Source organism: Acipenser ruthenus, chromosome 5 (assembly GCF_902713425.1).
Source record: "Acipenser ruthenus chromosome 5, fAciRut3.2 maternal haplotype, whole genome shotgun sequence".
NCBI lineage: Eukaryota > Metazoa > Chordata > Actinopteri > Acipenseriformes > Acipenseridae > Acipenser > Acipenser ruthenus.
Genome location: NC_081193.1, coordinates 28,391,208 through 28,411,238, shown reverse-complemented (window position 1 = coordinate 28,411,238; position 20,031 = coordinate 28,391,208). Strand labels below are relative to the sequence as shown.

Sequence of the window (20,031 nt, the reverse complement as noted above, 5' to 3'; positions counted from 1 at the left end):
ATGTTATATGGGCTTTTTTAGTATTATTGTATTGCCCATGGCTTGTTCTGTGCCACTGCCAAAATTCAGCACTCTACTTCAGCTAGATAAGCCACAGCTATGTGTGGCTGTTCCCCAAGAGACTTTATGCCAGGCTTGTATGTACTGTATTTACACAATGCTTTATATACTGTACCTAACAAATTGTAAAAAACGTCATTGCCAGATTGAAAGTCTTGTCATTTGTACTTTTAAAACTGGTACAATAGCAGCACGACTATGTTATACTCATAACTAATAAGATAACAGCAGAAGATGATAATTGTGCTTCAATTTAAAAGTGGATTACCTCAGATTGTAAACCTTTCTTAAATCCGATACCATGTACACACTACCTAAACATTACATGATATTCACTTCTTTAAACCATGTGATTGCCATTCACAATTACATTTTCAAAGTGTGGTGAAAGCGTATCATACAGCAGTGTGTATGTATAGGGTATTAGTGACTAATTAGTATTAGTTTTATATGTTATAAATGCTTTTTAATTGTCATGAATAATATTACATTAAACTAATATATTGTTTCATGTTGCTTATTTTGTATATTGAAACTGGTGTAGCACACACAAATATGCATGCACATGGATTAGGGAGTGGTTAACATGTAGAAAACAGAAAGTACTGATTAGAGGAGAAACCTCAAAATGGAGCCAGGTAACCTGTTGAGTACCACAGGGATCAGTATTAGGTCCTCTGCTATTCCTAATCTACATTAATGATTTAGATTCTGGTATAGTAAGCAAACTTGTTAAATTTGCAGACGAAACAAAAATAGGAGGAGTGGCAAACACTGTTGCAGTAGCAAAGGTCATTCAAAATGATCTAGACAGCATTCAGAACATGGCAAATGACTAATAGAGAAAAGTGTAAAGTATTGCACACAGGCAATAAAAATGTGCATTATAAATATAATATGGGAGATACTGAAATTGAAGAAGGGATCTATGATAAAGACCTAGGAGTTTATGTTGACTCAGAAATGTCTTCATCTAGACAATGTGGGGAAGCTATAAAAAAGGCCAACAAGATGCTCGGATATATTGTGAGAAGTGTTGAATTTAAATCAAGGGAAGTAATGTTAAAACTTTACAATGCATTAGTAAGACCTCACCTAGAATATTGTGTTCAGTTCTGGTCACCTCGTTACAAAAAGGATATTGCTGCTCTAGAAAGAGTGCAAAGAAGAGCAACCAGAATTATCCCAGGTTTAAAAGGCATGTCGTATGCAGACAGGATAAAATAATTGAATCTATTCAGTCTTGAACAATGAAGACTACGCGGTGATCTGATTCAAGCATTCAAAATTCTAAAAGGTATAGACAATGTCGACCCATGGGACTTTTTTGACCTGAAAAAAGAAACAAGGACCAGGGGTCAGAAATGGAGATTAGATAAAGGGGCATTCAAAACAGAAAATAGGAGGCACTTATCTACACAGAGAATTGTGGGTCTGGAACTCCCCAGTAATGTTGTTGAAGCTAACACCCTGGGATCCTTCAAGAAGCTGCTTGACGAGATTCTGGGATCAATAAGCTACTAACAACCAAATGAGCAAGATGGGCCGAATGGCCTCCTCTCGTTTGTAAATGTTCTTATGTTCTTATGTTCTTATCAGTAATGGAGAGAGGAGAAAAGGAAGAGAGAGCAGGGGTCAATCAGAGGGGAGTCAAGGTGGTCAAGTACTATACTGGGTTTGTGGCAGGAGAGCGTGGAATAAACAGTGTCGATTTTGCTCCAAAAGAAAGAGGAGATATCATGGCAGGTAAGAGAGGAGGATGAATGGGAGATGGATTTATCGATGGCTGGATGCAGGCTTTGATCAATGGTTTTGAATAGAATAGTTAGTTTACCGTGTCCCATGGATATGATTTCAGAGAAGTACTTCACACTGGCAGCAGCGAGCACACACCTGTAGCTACTGAGGTGATTGGTCCAAATCTCTCTGTGAACTGTTAGTCCAGATGACCTCCATTTGCACTCAGTTTTGCGGCAGGCAGACTTAAGCAGTCGAAGTTCGAGGGTATACCATGGATAGTTGCTATGTTTCTTCTCTGTTCTTGTTGTAAACGGGGGGACACTGTTTGCCAATTTATACTGTCCTGCAGGTCTAGTGCTGGTCGAGTTTACACACTATCTAAATTCACTTCAATCTGCCACAGCTCTGAACACTATAGAAAATTAATTACTTCAACCAGCTGATGTACTTACATCAGCAAACAATCATTCAAATTTACTTACCAATCACTTTTTTGTTCCCTTCCAACTGCAAACAGCAACACAACCCAGGTATTAAGCAGGTATTAGAACATTTTAGAAATATAATATAAATGATACATTGCGTTGTATTATACATAAGACCATATACTGTATGAGCTGCTGATCCTGTACAACTTAGTAGGGTTATTGGTACTACGACTACTTAGTACTTCTAATAAGGTCAGTAGCTCATCTACTATACAGTGCTTGGCATTTTGTCTATTTCTTGGTATTGGAAAGATCCAGGAAAATGTAAAACTGCCTTACCTATTATCTTATTTGATTTTAAACTAATCTTTAGCACCGGCCAGTACATGTGACAGTACCTTCTGAAACATATAGAGATAGTATATAAGATGCAGTATATATGTGTATTGATAAACTACACAGTTTAACATCACAATCCAAGGAAGAGCTAATAAAAGTTTTATTTTTTTTATTTTACTTCAATGTTATGTCTGAGTGCTCATTTGAATTCACCTTTGATCCATAGGAATCCTGAAACAACAGTGTAACAAAAATAAAATATTCCAGTGTTACTTGAAAAAGACTATAGTGTTTTCAAGAAGATAAATAATAATGTTTAAGAATTGTTAACAAAGTCTCCCAATAATTACTGCCTATGGGTTACATGAGGAAGTAGGAGTATTTGAAATACTGAGATACTAAAGAAAAGCTATTAGGTTTGCTTTCTAGCTGAAAGTTTGATCAATATCTGGAACAAAATACAACAGAGATGGGCTGTAATTATTTTATCTAAAAATGTATAGACCTATTTTGCTGTAGAAGAAACCTTAAAGTATTGTTTTACAGTGCCCCACCGGGGGTATCTGCAAGTCTGCAGCAATGTGAAACTGAGCAGCTATGATGTGGCGGTAGACTACATGAGAAAAAAGGCAAGTCAGCAAATCAATACTATGCCACGTTCATCCATTAGTGTTTGTCTCAGTTTATTTATTTTTAATTTTGTTCTAGAAATGTCTATCATTGGTTATTATTGATAGTTCACGGGACAAGAGCAAGGGCTGGGTGGAGGACGATACTCCAGGGATTAGAATGGGAGGAGAGTGCTTGTGACAGTGAAGAGATCAGGTCTCCCATGGCTCGCGGAGTGGCATCCTCATAGAGGTGAGGCCGGATCGGCTGGGCCTCCAAAGCTAAGGATCAAACTTAGCTTCGCCCGATGGAAAACAAAATAAAAAAAAAAATATTTGAAAAACTGAAGAGAAGTCCAGAGGTCTCCCCCAGCTTGCTGAGGATTGCCTTTGCTGAGACATTCAAGACTGAGTAGTGAGCTTTACTTTCCTCAAAGGGGAGACTGCAATGCTGGAAAGAAAGAACAAATAAACATGCAAGAAAGGCCAGGAGTCTCATCCAGGCTTTCAGAGAGAAGCCTTAGAGGCCACATGGCTGAGGAGAAAGTCTTTGAGGGCTTAAATAGGGAGTTTGACAGGTGGTTTGATGGGGGTCAGAACAGGGAGGAGGAGCCCTAGCTTCTGTTCCCTGAATCACACCCCAAGGTTACAATTAGATTCCTGCATGCCTTTTTATTACTCCTGTCTCCTACAGACAACTGCTGCATGCAGCTACTTATTTTACATGGAATTGAAATAGAAATGCACTACCTTTTTATGAATGACATTAACCTTAAGAAGCATTATTGGTCCATATTTAAAATCAAAACTACATGACAATAGTCTTGAAACCTGTTGCTCTACATGCAGAAGGACTCCCATATATACAAGGGCAATTCATTAGTTCTGAAACAAGTGGTCAGCACTTGATCCTCCATAAAGAGCAGACTGTCCCTCCATTTACCCACAAGGATCTAAAGGATAAACAAGTGCATGAAATTGTTTCCATCGTGATACATTCTGATAAATTACCTTGAGTGGATTCATCTTCCTTCAAGTCAGAAGAGGAGACCATTTTTTTCTTCATCCATGAAGACTGGTTCCAAGAGTGTTTTGTACATTGCAATTAGTGCTCTGAAGATTCTTCTGGGGAGGTATGGAGAAAGATATCAAGGACTATGTACATCAATGCAAATGATCAACTATAAACAAGTAACCTGAACAAGAAGATACATCTCCATTGGACTTTGCATTGATTTTTGGACTCCACCAGAACAGTTGAGTGTTGTGTGATAAGCATGATAAGAGTACTACACCCTTAGGTCAAAATAGAAGTGTCCACGGCTGATTAATACATTGACGTACGGATACAATTGCTGTAATTGAATTACCAATCATAGAGATTTATGGACGAGATAAACTAGTGTGCACAATGGTTGTTGTTTGTTGTTGTTGTTTTTCCATGTGCGATTTAACAGAGTCAACTAAATGATAAAACATAGCTTGCGCCTAAGCAGAACATTTTGAAAGCTTTTTGAGGTTTCTTTAGTCTTATTTCAGGAGACTTCTTGTATTTTTTTTTTTTTTTTTTTTTTTTTAATTTAGTCGTTGCCAATTAGTTTTTTTTATTATTTTCTCCCCAATTTGAAAATGCCCAATTATTTTTAGGCTCAGCTCACTGCTACCACCCCTGCGCTGACTCGGGAGAGGCGAAGATGAACACACGCTGTCCTCCGAAGCGTGTGCCGTCAGCCGTCCGCTTCTTTACACTCTGCAGACTCACCGTGCAGCCGCCTCAGAGCTACAGCGTCGGAGGACAACGCAGCTCTGGGCAGCTTACAGGCAAACCCACAGGCGCCCGGCAAGACAACAGGGGTCGCTGGTGCACGGTGAGCCGAGGACACCCTGGCCGACCTAACCTTCCCTCTCCCCGGACGACGCTCGGCCAATTGAGCGCCGCCCCCTGGGAGCTCCCGTCCACGGTCGGCTGTGAAATAGCCTGGACTCGAACCGGCGACGTCCAGGCTATAGAGCGCATCCTGCACTCTAGCGAGTGCTTTTACTGGATGCACCACTTGGGAGCCCCCCAGACTTCTTGTATTTGTTATTGACAGCTTTGTTTTAACCACACAAAAATACTGATTGATGGACAATGAACACATAATATATAAGCCATGAGGAACATTAATTGAAAAAAGAAGCGCATTTTGTAATTTGAATTTGTATTTGCTAAAAATGAAATTGTTGAAATTGTACTGTACCTGCAATTGTATTTCCTTAGTCCTAATGCTGAAATGCTAACCTAAGGGACTGCACAACACTTAGATAAAAGACAACTTGTCTGCTTTAATTATAAAGCAAGAGGCATTGGATCTATTGTTTCAGGTCCCTATGCAATTAGCAGTGATAAAATGTGAATTTATGGGGAGGATTGGTCAATACCCAACACAGTGAGTTTATTACACTTTAAATGGATCTGCCAACCTGCCACATTCTAACAAGATAAACATAAATGTGACACCTTTTGTTTAAAAGTAATGTTGTGTCTAACTAGGATGTGGCACCTAACTTACAGGCTGTCAGTGTTCCAGCTTTTTTTTTTTTTTAAAAACCCAGAGCTAATACAGCTATAGTTTTTAATTTCTTGTTTTAACCAAAGTATCTAGTACTTTAGGGAATGTGATAAATACTAGAGATTACAGAGGCAGAATCTTATAATTCTGTAGATGAAAAAATGATCTAAGTTGACATCCATTCATAATTTCAACATTCACTTTAAATTCAACATTCATTTCATGACAATAAATCATCTGAATTTCTGCTTCAAATTCCAATATGACAAGTAAATAGCCCTACACATCCAGCAGATACATGGCTAGAATGTACCAGAATGCATTGTGATGTGAGTTTAAAAAATGTTCCAATCTGTCCCCAAGAACTCAAAGCCATGGTAACACTTCTAAGCAGTTACCTAACAGTCAAGAGTTTTCAAAAGCATGCCGTGCCTGTGGTTTGATAAAAACAAACACGTCAAACAAAACTATTTCCTTTCCTATAACACTCCACTAATTGATGAGCGTACAGTTCACAAGATCTCTATGCATGTGGTAAAAAGGTATTAAAACCAATCCTCGCCCAGAACAACTGGAAGGTGCTAGAGACTGGAAAATGCTGGCAGATGTTGGTCTACGGCTTATTTTTCCACGAGATTGCCATCACTAACCTTCGACCAGATATTGTCTTGTGGTCTGGATCAGCACGCCTTGTTCACCTGGTAGAGTTAACAGTGCCATGGGAGGATGCTGTAGATGAGGCATATGAAAGGAAGAAACTGCGTTATGCTCAACTAGCTTCTGAAGCGGAGCAGCGAGGATGGAAAGTCCGCTGATGTACAGGTAAGTAAGCTGGGCTGAGTTGAGTGGGGGACGGAGGGGGGTGATGCTGGGACGCCAGAATTACCGTCAAGCCCTCTTTAGGTGTTGTGGGCTAGTCGACGAAACACAGGATGGAAGGTGCCCACTTGAAGACCCCAGAGATGTACCCTACTTAGCTCAATCCAGACGGTTGTCATGCTAATGCGCTGGGGAGACCGCACTGTTGATCCCCAGAGCCAGCATCACAGCCGATGTGTGTGCTGATGTGCCAGGGAGGCAAATAAGCTGATCCCTGGAGCCAGCATTACACTTCAGCCATCAACACCAGACAGAAGGATATCTACATCATCATATGGAAGGAAACACAAATGGACAGAGACACAGATGGATCACATTAGTTTACTGTAAAGCTACATCTTAGTTGGTGCTTATCTTGGCGAGAGCCGAGCTGAAATCAGCATGAAGTTTTAACATCTACTCTTGTGAAATGGAAATCTTGAATATACAGAAGTCTTATGTCTTTTGATAACAGGAATGTATGTGTCTATATTTGATTTCTGCAAGATAGAGAAGAAAGAGCTTTTGTTCTGATAAACTGCTGTTACCATCTGTGACAGGATGGCTTTGTGGTGACGTCCCCATACCAGAAGTTGACAGACTAGTACTGCGGGTTGATGCGTTGATGCACGAGTGCATGTATTTATTCAAAAAATTAATAAAAACAAAAACACGCTGCTCACAGAGCAAAATAAATCGGTTAAACAAAAACAAGTCTCGTACACAACAAATACACCTCCATCCAAAACAAGTATCGTGCTGATCCTTCCAGCACAAGTAGTAATGGTTTACTTTTTTAATTTCTTTCTCCTCTCTCTCTCACCTACCTTCTCTCCGTACACCCACCCAGCTCAGCAAACGCTGCAGGTTTTTATACTTGTGGTCATCTCCAGATTATCAAACACTTAATCAGTCTGGAGAGGACCACATTCTGCACAAGACTTTTGTATATGCGTAGTCGACAGCCAATCTGTCAATAATTCATTTTGCTGCCGACCACGATTTCTCATGAGATGCAGTCTGGCAGAGATGAGCTGCAAACATCGTCCCTGCCAGACTACATTAAACTATAACAATTCATACTAAAAACAATAAAATTTCTCTTTTTTAAATACACACAAATCAATATATTAAATCACCCGTTCTTAAACCCCACACACTACATTTAAATCAACCCACAATATTAAACACACCCCAAAATAATACATTTCTTGCAGAACTTAGCCCTGCCACCTATTTACATGCAGGGCTCTTGCCGGCCACATATCCCCACCTTGTGCGCAGCACACAAGGCCCCAATGGCCACCTCCCCCCTTAAAGTCCCCCCTTATTATGTAAATGCTTAGAGGTCTAATCTGGATCTCAGTCTCTCACAATTTTATAATTCAAGCCCTTCCCCTTCCTGGTCCCTTCAGCGTCCCCATCCCCTCTTCAAACTCCACAACTCCAACAACATGGCCGCGGCTCTAGCTCCTGCTACTAAATCATCCTACACTACCAGCTGGACAACATTTGCAACCTTCTGTACTCAAAAGGTTGAAAAAACATTGAGGACACTTTATTCAACTATCAAAAATCAGCTCTCCAGTATACCCCTACTTTTCCATGACAAAGTACATTTCCCTCAAGAAGCCCTTTCTCCCATCAGATCCATTGTTCATCACCCACACAATCATATCTCGACACTGGTTCTCATCCCATCTAATTACCCTCGTCTCCAGAATGTTTAAACAAAGGGAAATTACCCTAACATTTTAATAAGTGTGACTCAGTTAAATGCAGATACTGTAACATTTATAAAAACCATACTTGAATGAAGGTGTAGTGGATTTGTCCTGGGGAGGGGCTAGTAATAAGGGAGGGTAGAAGTACCTGTGTAGAGCTCATCTTTAGGGACTAGATTTGAGATACAGTCTTGTGGATTTGTTTTTGTTAATAATTTGTGTTTTGTACTGCCAATTTATACCTGAGGCTGAAATAAAAGCTTACTTTTGGCATTTTAATCTCAACTTCTGACTGTTTCCTGCCACCTGCAATAGCCACTTGACCACGATATGTTACAGACTTCCTCAGCAGTTGATACATATATCCGCTCATCTTCTACTGACATTGCTGCAGCTCATCAGAAAATAGCTAGCATGCCCGGAGTGGGGGTTACCTGACTGCCGGGGCCACCAGAGGTTTTCCCCAACTAATAAAAGGGTTTTTTTCCTCTCTACTGAGCGGCAGGTAAACACATAAACCACCTTACACTTAGTTAATTTCTTCAAAATTGTACGGTATTGTAAAAATGCGGTGAAAAGGCAGAGTGGGAGCATACATATTTATGAACAAATCAGTTTGTGTAACACATTGCATGAAACTTTCAAATGCAGTGGTACCGTGCTGGAATTAGCTTTCATTTTCAAAACAGCCTGGTTGTGGTTGTAACCTTGTAATTTATAAGGTCATACAATGCAGGATTCAACGATAATGTGGCACATTACTTTTTTTTTTTTAATCGCTTTATAGGTATGTATGATTTGTTTGTTAACGAAATCTCAGTCAACAACTGAAGACAGATAAGAGGATAATTTCGTACCACTTAATTTGCACCGATGAAACATAACCTGGTTAACCATACTGATGGCATATCAAATGCTTAGATGACAGATATGGTTGCATTCTTGTAGAACTTAAAGATAAAACAAAATACATTGCGACAAGGAATTGCATTAGTTCCATTACTTAGTTGAGCACAAGGTGGTTTCAGTAAATACATTGATTTAAATATAGGCCTACTATGTGTTAGTTTGGGATATTCAGTCTATTTAAACAGTAGGCAGGTGGGTTTTTTTTAAAATTATTTTTATATATAATTATTAGTCGAATAAACCGCTACCGATTAAGACCATTTTGCTACCTACTTTCCAGGCAGGTAGCAAATCCCCACAACTGCCTTAAAAAGTTAACTTCTAGCCCTGTATATAATTAAAATATAAATCCTTAAGTTCTAAAATTAAAATATAAATATTTGAACCCGATTAATATGACTACAACTTTATTATGGCGACTACAACTTTACTTATTTTCCATCTAAGGTGAAAGCATAAAAAAATGATATTACATAAAAATATTGAAAAAATAAAAACTTTAAACATGAAGCAACCCTTCATACTGTACTGCCCGTTTAAGATGGACCTCCAAGTTCCGCCTTCTGCTATATTGGTCCCTTGGCTTATATATCAGGTGACCATATGGCTCCATGTTCAGCGGTACAATTTGGGACAGTTCAGGCTTTTCAACTCACAACCCATTCTGGTACGTTTTACCTGTCAACCCAATGCATTCTGGTACACTTTACCTGTCTCAGGTACCATTCTTTCCTTTAAGAGAAGCAGACTACACTTACCAGAATGCATTGGGTTGTGAGTTGAAAAGCCTGAACTGTCCCACTGAACACTGAGCCATATGGTCACCTTACTTATATATAGACTGCTTACAAAAAGGACAATGATACAACTGACAACAATGTGAGCAGTGTTTTAATCTAGGCAAGTCTCAACACAGTGATATGTAACTGAAATAAAAGAGAGAGTTTGTTACGTTTAAGTATCTGTAGTTACAAAATAGCTGTTACAATTAAACATTACTACACAACCTAATCGGTCCATAAGTGTGGGCTTCACTTCAACCATTTTAAAATTCCATGTCCAACACAGAAATATTAAATCGCTACACTCATACTTATAATTTCATGGGGAAAAACATTTAATTTTCCAATAAAAAATGTAAACATTGCATCCGTACTAACACTGTGCATAATATATCAGCATTTTAACCATACAACAAATATTTTTTAATACTACTACTTGTGTGCATACAACTTAATTAAACTAAACATTATTACTATCAGTGGATATAAATAGATTTTTTAAAAGTGATGTTTTGTATTTTAATCCAAGTCATAACGAGTACAATTCGCATGTAGCAATGTAATTAACAGGACATTTATGTATATTTAAGTCTGTTAAGTAACCAAAAAAGCGTTGGAAATAAACTATATTTTGGTAGTTAAATACATATATAATTTTAAGCAAAACAATAGCTATGGTCAAGTATACATTTCTTTCTTTGTTATTTAAACATTTAAAACACTTACCGATCCCTCTTCAAAAACCGACTTCACTCCACCAACTCAATATGGGTACAAACTTCTGTGTTAAACAATAACATTGCGCATGTTCACAACACAAAGCAAGTGATCACCCTTATCATGTGTCCAGGCTGTAGCGCAGAATGATGACATAACTTAGGAGCTGCGCACGCACAACTACAGGGCTGGAGCTTCTGGTCTGCAGAGTCACAAAGTCACCCTTCTCAATCTGTTAGCTCTGGTTTATGTGTGTGTTGACTGACAGTCCGCCAATACTACCTTGCTGCAGTTTATTTTTTTAATCCTAATACATTAGACGGTGCCTCTATATTTTTTTTATATATACCATATTAATCTTGTTAAGAAGTAATACTTGTGGGGGCTCCCGAGTGGCGCATCCAGTAAAAGCACTCTCTAGAGTGCAGGATGCGCTCTATAGCCTGAACGTCACGAGTTTGAGTCCAGGCTATTCCACAGCCTACCGTGGACGGGAGCTCCCAGGGGGCGGTGGTCAATTAGCGGTGAGCTGAGCCTAAAAATAATTGGGGAGAAAATAATAAAAACTAATTGGCAACGACTGAATTATTTAAAAAAAAAAAAAAAAGAAGAAGTAATACTTGTCATTGTCTCATGTTTTAACTACCTGACTAGAAAAAGACTGGCACCAGATGCCGTCTTGTGGGCAAGATCTAGAAGAAATCTCCTCATTTCAATTCACATTTCACAAGGAGAAAGGCCTTGAGGAATAGGTCCAGCAGTATCAGGTTGCCAAGCCTGTCTGTGGAAGTGGTTCCCAAGATGACCACTGTTTAGATTTGTGGAGGTACATGAAGATAGGAGGCAATGCTACAGGCAAGGACACAAGAGAAGTAGGAAAAGTAACTAAAGGACCCAGAAGCTGCATCTGTATTAAGAGGAAAGAGGAGCAGTGGATAAGGTGGTATGCAGAGGTGGCTGCCTGGTCTTCAAGAGATGGTACTCTAGTCAGTCACAACTCGTATAAAGGGGCGATACAATGTCCAGGAAATAAAGCTTTGAAAAATGTATGGTTTTACTGCTAATAACCAATATGTCATAAACATTTCTGAAGAAGTACCTGCTGATTAAGCATCAACCGTATCGCTACACTGTGTAAAATAAATAATGTGCAGCTCAGATAATATTTGGTCAAATCAATTAAAGTCATACATGCATACATACAAAGATGAAATAGTTAAATCTGGTGTTGTCACTGAAGCACTTGCAACACAAACTGCAGCAGAAAAAGCTATCCAAAGGGAAAAATATATACAATATTTCTTAGAATTCTAGATGCTTTTAGAATACTGTAGATCTCCAGGAAATAAGTCTCAGATGTCTCCATTATTGCAACTATTCACTACTGCCAGCTCAATGTGGGAATTTATTGAGCCTCTGCTTTGGTACAGCCTGCCTTGGATGTGACAAAAAAAAAAAAAAAAACTATAGCTAAAAAAGTATTTTCTAATTTGAATTTAATAAAAGGTAGCAAACCTCATATGAAGAAAGGATTTGGAACCATGGATGAAAGTAAAATTGTTGGTATGCCGCTCAGAGCAACTCCCACAAATCCTGTCTTTTTATATTGTATGCTTGTTGTATACATGTAGCCATAGGAACTAAATAACTGATAGCATTACAGTTAATCTACAAGACATGTCTAGATATTTCATAAATCCTTGGTTTTTAAATTATAGATGCTTAATATTGATTTATAATCCAGGGCTTTCAAAAGTGGACTTGCTAATAATGAACATGAAATGCACATTTAATATCCTGTTAATAAATATTGTCATACATTATTAGAAAGCTTCAAACCTGCACTTTCTAACTGTACAATATTCATCTGCATTCAAGGGGCAAAAAAAATATCAGCCTGTGTTAAAAGATGTCATTTTTCTATTTTTTTACAGATGACATTACAGACTTCATAACCATGTATGATACTTGACTTATTTTCCACATACAGTCTGTTATGAATTGTAGGATTGAAACATTTCCTCAGTACTCTTTATCTCTTTCCGTGCAATTGATTGGCAACCAAATCGATAACAGGAATTGGAATAGCAGTGATAGTAAATTAGGACTTACACAGTCAGTACTAATGGCTTTTTACCCTGGAAGCTGTTTGTAGACACAGTGATTGCTTGTTGCTTGCCAAGGCTTATGTGATTCTCTATCTCAGTATAAAACTATTCATTTCAGAAATATGGTGCATGAAATGTGTCTCAGTCTTTGTATCATTTATGAAACAGTCATGAAGTTAATGAAAGTCACTATTTTCAAAATACTTTTTATGATTAAAACATGTCTTCTGTGGACACTTTTACTTGCTGTTTTCAAGAAGCAGCTGCCAGACAACTTGTTCAAAGCTAGTTCCAACATTCCTCATTTCTTTTTTAAGCTACTTATGATAGACTTTATTCTTTATCACACAGTGCTCAAAGGCAGAATTTTTATATTGTCCGCTCATGTATGCACTCTGTGGCTTTCTATAAAATATACATGAATTCAAGATTTATAATTTCAACTTTGATGAAAAAGTACTAAGATTAAAATACCTTGAAGCCATTTGAAAATCTATTATTGGGAGCAGACAGTGGTGCATCGACTACTACATAAAGGAAATTAAATTACCAAAACCTACCAGAAACAAGATACTCACTGAAATATGCTACAGTGCTTATTTTTAGCTATTTTCTGTAAATCGTTTTTGGGTTTTTTCAGGCTTTCGCTTTTTATTTAGTGTATGAAATTATTGTTTTCAGTTACTTTCCAAAATGCTTGGGCGGTTTCTTCTGTCAAAATATATAACTGGACAGTACATGTACACTGAAGCTATACCTTCTTTCCTTTGCAGTCTTCCACAACGAAATCCTTATATTCACGGGCACATTCTTCCAGGGTTTTTGTGTGTAGGCATTTTTTACATCACCACAATTTGCAATTCTGTTTTAAATCCTCCATATCTTAACTATAATACAGCTTTAAATCCCACAAACAAGCCTCCATTCCTACTTGTAATCTCATTTTAAGTCTTGTAAGCGGTCTCCAATAGAAATTTAGGAATGTGCTGCCACTCAGTAGTTGTGGTGGGTTTAAAGTATTCAGAACAAATCAATGACAGATACAAGTTAGGAAGGAAGGACATTGCACAGCTGCACTGGGAAAGGTAGGCTATTTTTGTAGTAGTAGTTTTTTTTTTTTAATGGGAAAGGGGTGGTCAACGTGAATTGAGTAACCATTTCCAATTTTTTTCCAGCATTTACTGGCTACACACCAATTTTATTTTTTCGTATCAGGGTTAAAACCCAGTTCTCTTTTTTCTTATTTCCATTACCAAGTAAGCAACACTTTCCTTTATAAATTACTGATATTATTTAACTCCACTAAAATGAAACCTCTTTTGCCAAAGTGAAGCACAAGGAACAAAATCATAATTTAAGGATTTTTTTATAGGTGAAACTCCTTAATTAGGGAAGAACCATTGCATGCGACATCTTGGGCCGCGTGGTCCAGTGGTTAAAAGAAAAGGGCTTGTAACCAGGAGGTCCCCGGTTCAAATCCCACCTCAGCCACTGACTCATTGTGTGACCCTGAGCAAGTCACTTAACCTCCTTGTGCTCCGTCTTTCGGGTGAGACGTAGTTGTAAGTGACTCTGCAGCTGATGCATAGTTCACACACCCTAGTCTTTGTAAGTCGCCTTGGATAAAGGCGTCTGCTAAATAAACTAATAATAATAAAAATATACTCAAAGCTTTTTACTCCAGATTTTAATACTTGAAGACTGAGGTTTGGGGGAGGGATCATGATGAGTTGGAGTACATCGATTCTAGCTCTTCAATTTATGCTTAGAGTGGCTTTTAAAAAGTACCAAATAATAAAACCTGTGATAAATGTGTGAAATATTTAATACTAACACAGCATGAAATCACAGCAATTGTTTCATTTGTTATTTGGTACCTTTAAGCTACTGGGAAAGAGGCATCATAATTAAAAACTGTATCCCAAGTAAGTCAAGCAGGTTGTAAACAACTGCAATAAAGATAATTGTCAATGGATACATTTGTAAAGTAATCTTCAGATCTTGAGATACGCTGGACAGAAAGAAGATCAGAAGAGCACACATCTTCACATTCTCCACAGGAGCTTCCTTCTATTGCACTTGTAGCAGTCCAGTTAGAAAGCCGTTTACACAAGGTTACTGATCCTTAGAGGGGGCAAGGTGTCGACTGCTAAGGACTGTTCGACTCTTAGGTGAAGAGGTGTGAAAAGTGAAGGTGGTAGTAAGAATATAGGATGTTTCTTTTGCATTTTTCCAATATCAGCATTAATAGTGATCATTATAAGTACAAATGAACCATGGTCAATAAGTAGGACAAGGAAACACTTTGTTGGTGGACATGACCTCAAGGGGCGGGCAGAATAATTGGATGGCTCTTTTTTCATTTTTTTTTAAATATAACATTGAATCACTACGAACATTCTGATAGATTGTTATCGATCAGCAAACCTACTGCATCCACCATGTTTTGTACCTTCGGCCATAGCTGTATGTTGAAAAATACATATTCGTGTCAAATGGGATTGTTAGTTAGTTCAAGAAGTTGTAACTACAAATAAATTGCAAGAAATATACAGCGTTTTCTAATCCAATTTCGCTATGAAACCGAGTAGTACTGTGTGACCGGCAGGATTTTTGAATCTAGCTGTATTTATTTATTTTAATAAAAGAAGCTTTTTGTATGGTAAGGTGTGCTGTATGAGAAATAGATTTGAGATGTTATCATATGTACTGTATTTACAAACTGAGGGAATACAGTAATAAATAAAAGCATAGGCGATTTTTCTGCCATTTACAATTAATTGTATTTTAATGTAACTATGTGGTGCTGTCTTTCTGTGCCATTTGTCATTCAAATGCAAGTTTTAAATGTAATAAATAACTTCACTTCCTGACGCTGTAGTGCCTTCTATAATTTCTTGTGCGTGGCAAAGAAAATGTGTGCTAACATGACAGGATCCTTTTTTTTCACAACCAAAAGTAAAATATCATGAGCTGTGACAACACATTATGTTTTTGGTGGTTACAGTTATGTTTCAGGAAGGCATGTGCATATAAACTATTAAATTATATATATTTAATATTTATAAAAGCATATACTGCACCTACCCTAACCTCTCACTCGCGTCTAGCACCTGAGTGTGCAGCTGTTATTATTTTTTAAAACTGACATCTCGATATTTCAGACAACCTGGCTGTCTCCAGACATGTTCCGTAGCCATCACGTCACGGTGTAAACAGATGGTGTATGCCACTGATGTCTTAAGTAGGGGATACGGCTCATTTGTATACCTCTGACAATAGGTTAGATAAAATCCCTCGGTAAACAATCTGTGACCGTAAATCACATCTAAACCCATTACTGGCCGGTAAAATAACCAGGCAGTAGTTTTATAAATTAGGTGTTAAATACTGCCCGGTAATTTTTTTTATGTCTGGAAATTACCGCCGTCTTTTATGAATATGGCCCATGATGAGAGAAGTCGGATAGCGCCCCCTAAAGACTCAGAGCAGGATTGCGGTTTGAAATAAAATTTCTCCCCTTTTATACAGTAGCCATTCCCTAATTAGCACTAAATTACCTAATTGGAGAATGGCCACACCTGTGATTGTTGGCAGGGATAGATTAAACCCCACCCCTGCCAAACTTAGACTTCCGTCTGCACAGTCTACTACAGCAGTAACAGCTTAAATTAAATACCAAGATCAGAGGTGCGTTTCTAAAACATCTCTGGTTGTTAGCTGAGGTCAGAAGCACTGTGTTTGCTTGTCATCTGATGCCTTGTCCCTTACCAGAAAACTGGTCATTCCAAATTGTAGTACAGACAATGCTGAGAATGGGAATTTATTTATTCATTCATTCATTCTTTGTTCCAGAGTAATGTCACTGTAAAAATAGAAAAAAAGACTTAAAAACACACACATATCTTTGTATATATTGCGGCAGCAAGAAATGAAACAGGACAGCAATTCACTCTTTTCTTTTTATACATTTGTATTGTTGTTATTATTATTATTATTATTATTATTATTATTATTATTATTATTATTATTATTATTAGTGCTATACCATTTTATTAAATGTCACTGTGACTAGCTTATGTGTAGACATTTTTCATTTTATTCTCGACTACGGTCAACACCACGAGTCTTGAAAATAAAGCCCTTTATAAATAATTAGCAAATGTTTATAAGAAACATGGTTCAAAGAAATTATACTCACTGTTCATTTCAGAAATAAAATCTAACTCGAGCGTCGTTTTCCTCAGCTGACAAGGTAGTGGGATTTGAATGACAGGCTACTTCTTTTGAGGTGAGCATGTACAGTAAATCTTGATTCTCACTCTCTCTGTTACAGTACTTTTGAAAATAAGTTATTTCAAATACCATTTTTGGGGCTGGAATTTTACTATAGGATTCGTTCAGTAATCCTGCATGAGGTCTGTCTCTCCAAAATGGGAAAACGAGAAAACAATTTCAGGTAAGGTCAAATTATTTATAATCAGAAAAAAAAATAATGTGTGTACATTATGAAGGCATGATGGTGAGCCTTAATATCCCCACTGTTTAAATATTAAAATGTTACTAATCCAAATATTTTACCCAAATTCCACTAAACACTTCCTCATCCATACTGGCCCTGGGGCTGACAACCAGTGCTCTGCAAATTGGGGCGCATTGTTTTATTCAACGCTGCAAAGAAAGTGGTGAAGCAGAAGTACCTCCACCAGTGACTGGATTAAAACAACAGATTGGTGACATCAACATTCATTGTAAATTTTTTGTAGTCTAAATACCTTATAAATGATACACGTTTATTTTAAAAATATTTTATATTAACGCCTAATGTTATACATTTATTTCAAGTTCTTAATTTTTTTTATCAATTTATTTGGGGCTTCACATAACACCAATGTGAAATGCCACATTTTTTCATTTAAATTAGCAAGTATTACACATAATAAATTGATACAGGATCCCTAAATTAGTTTATAGTATTTACCTGTTACATTAATGATCTACAACCTCTACTTTTTTCAGTCTAATTGAAAAATTCCAGAGTTTAGAGCTAGATCAGGCTCAAATAGGACAGCCGTTTCCTAGGAAACCGCCATTCTGCTGTCAATATGGGTTCTTACAAATCAAGAAAGTTTTAGCAGGTGTAGCAGACTGATTTGGACTGGTCAGAGGTCATGAGCACCATCTTTTTATTGTCTTTTGTAAAAGGATGAAAGGCGTTGCTAAAGATTACATCACCTGGCCTACTGGTAAGTATCGTGGCTATAAAAATATTACTTTTGGTTTTATTAATGAGACAACACATTTCCACATATAGATGTGGTACAGTCGATTATTGTAATAGAAAAATATGAGGAACGTGGTTCATATTGCAGGATTCTTTAAAAAAATAAAAGTAAAAAACTACTGTATGTTAATGTAGGTCTTTCAAGTGTGCTTTTTCTCAGTATCTTTAATTTTTCAAAATGACACTGAGAAGGGCAGACCAATTAGAAACACGTTTTATTGAGCGTTCTAAGTAATGGAATGCTGCTTTATTTATTTAAATTAATATTAATCCTTTCATGCATGACAATCACATTTTAAGTTTCTAGAAAGCTAATTATCTTGACAGCTAATCTATTTGTTTTTCTTTTTTTATGTGCTCTTTGCAATTAATAAAAAATGATTAAACAGAATAAAAAATCAATGTAAAAGACCAAACAAATCTCCTTGGTGTTGATTAGGGACATAAGCCTCATCTGAGGTCTGCAATACTACATTTAACAAATTAGGTTTTCCAGTAAAATTGGGAAACTTGTCACATTTCTAATAAATGTAATTCTATAAAAATGTTGTCATCCACGTTATTGTGTGCACAAAAAGGTTACTTAATCTATTTTCTCTATTAGTTATTTACGTATTTCTTAAGGTGTAGACGCAGCCAGGGAGAAAATGGGTTTTGAAAACATGAGAGACCCAAGCAGCTTTCCAGGAGTCTTCGGCTGTATGGATGGCACACACATTCCGTTACGAGGACCTGTTGAAGATAACACTAACTATTATAACCGGAAAGGGTTCAATTCAATCATTTTGCAGGTGGTATCCAACTCTCGTTGTTCTTTTATGGGTTGTTTTGCAGGATCTTCACATGATGCCCGTGTTTGGCGAAGCAGCCCCCTTGGTCAGAGACTTCAGCTTGACTTGGACATGGTGCCTGTTAATTGCCATGCACTTGGCGATTGTGCTTACCCTTTGGAGTCTTATCTGATGACTCCCTACTAGGACAATGGGCGTTAAGCTCCAAAGCAAAGAAGATACAATCAGAGACTAAATTCTAAACGTGTTGTGGTTCAGCAAGCTATAAGGCCATAAAAGGTCGATTTAGACAGCTAAAATACCTGGATATGATACATCTGGACTTAGCACCTACAGTAGTCATGGCAGCATGTGTATTACACAACATATGCATAGAACACCATGACGAACCTCTCCTAGACTTTCAAAATGAAGCGGATGAGAATGATGGCTGGGATGGGTTTGAAAACGTCAACTATGGTATAGCTGCACGAGAAAGGAGATGCCATTGCAGATGAGCTTTCTTTGTAAGAAATACACAGACACTTTGTAAATAATTACCACAAATATTTATTGAAGAATTTGAGGAAATTAAATAAAACATGAATATGTTTTGAAATAAACATAGTTGTGTCAACATTTAGTAATTTATAAATATTACTCATTATCAAAAAGGCTGCTGATGGCCTTTGCTAGATTGTTGATGGCTTCTATTTTTTTCTCATCTACAATTTTATGTTCGCCCCACATTTCTTTTCTTTTCCTGCTACTCCACATACACCTGAAGACACTCTGGTGAATTTCTATTCTTGCTGTTCCATCTGGGCGTTGATGCACTAGAGGTTGAAGGAGAAGCAGGCTGTGTAGGAAGGTCATCTTTGGAGTCTGCGGTCAGCAAAGAAGAAACTAAGAGATTGTTTCTAGGATTGTTACTAGCCTTGGTACCCAAAACTTCATCCATATCTGCCAGTGAACAGCATGGTTACCACTAGTTTTCATTCTGTCTTTATTTTTCCTGTAGGTGCTGAGCAAGTTCCTCCATTTGGCATCACATTCCTGACCTGTAATTACGTAATCTCCACTATTTTTCATTTTCTTAGCAATGTTTTCCCCAATTTAATTTTTTATTTTTATTTTTTGCATTTTGGCCGT

At 37.5% G+C, this 20,031-nt stretch overlaps 1 long non-coding RNA gene across 2 annotated transcripts in view; it reads right to left on the bottom strand.

Annotated features, from left to right (window-relative positions):
- Positions 1–10,826, bottom strand: part of LOC131737111 (uncharacterized) — a 54,949-nt gene extending 44,123 nt beyond the window's left edge. For both annotated transcript variants that reach the window (XR_009328682.1, XR_009328683.1), the window contains exon 1: positions 10,727–10,826. This is a non-coding gene — a long non-coding RNA (uncharacterized LOC131737111). The remainder of the gene's footprint in view (positions 1–10,726) is intronic.
- Positions 10,827–20,031: the final 9,205 nt, after the last annotated feature.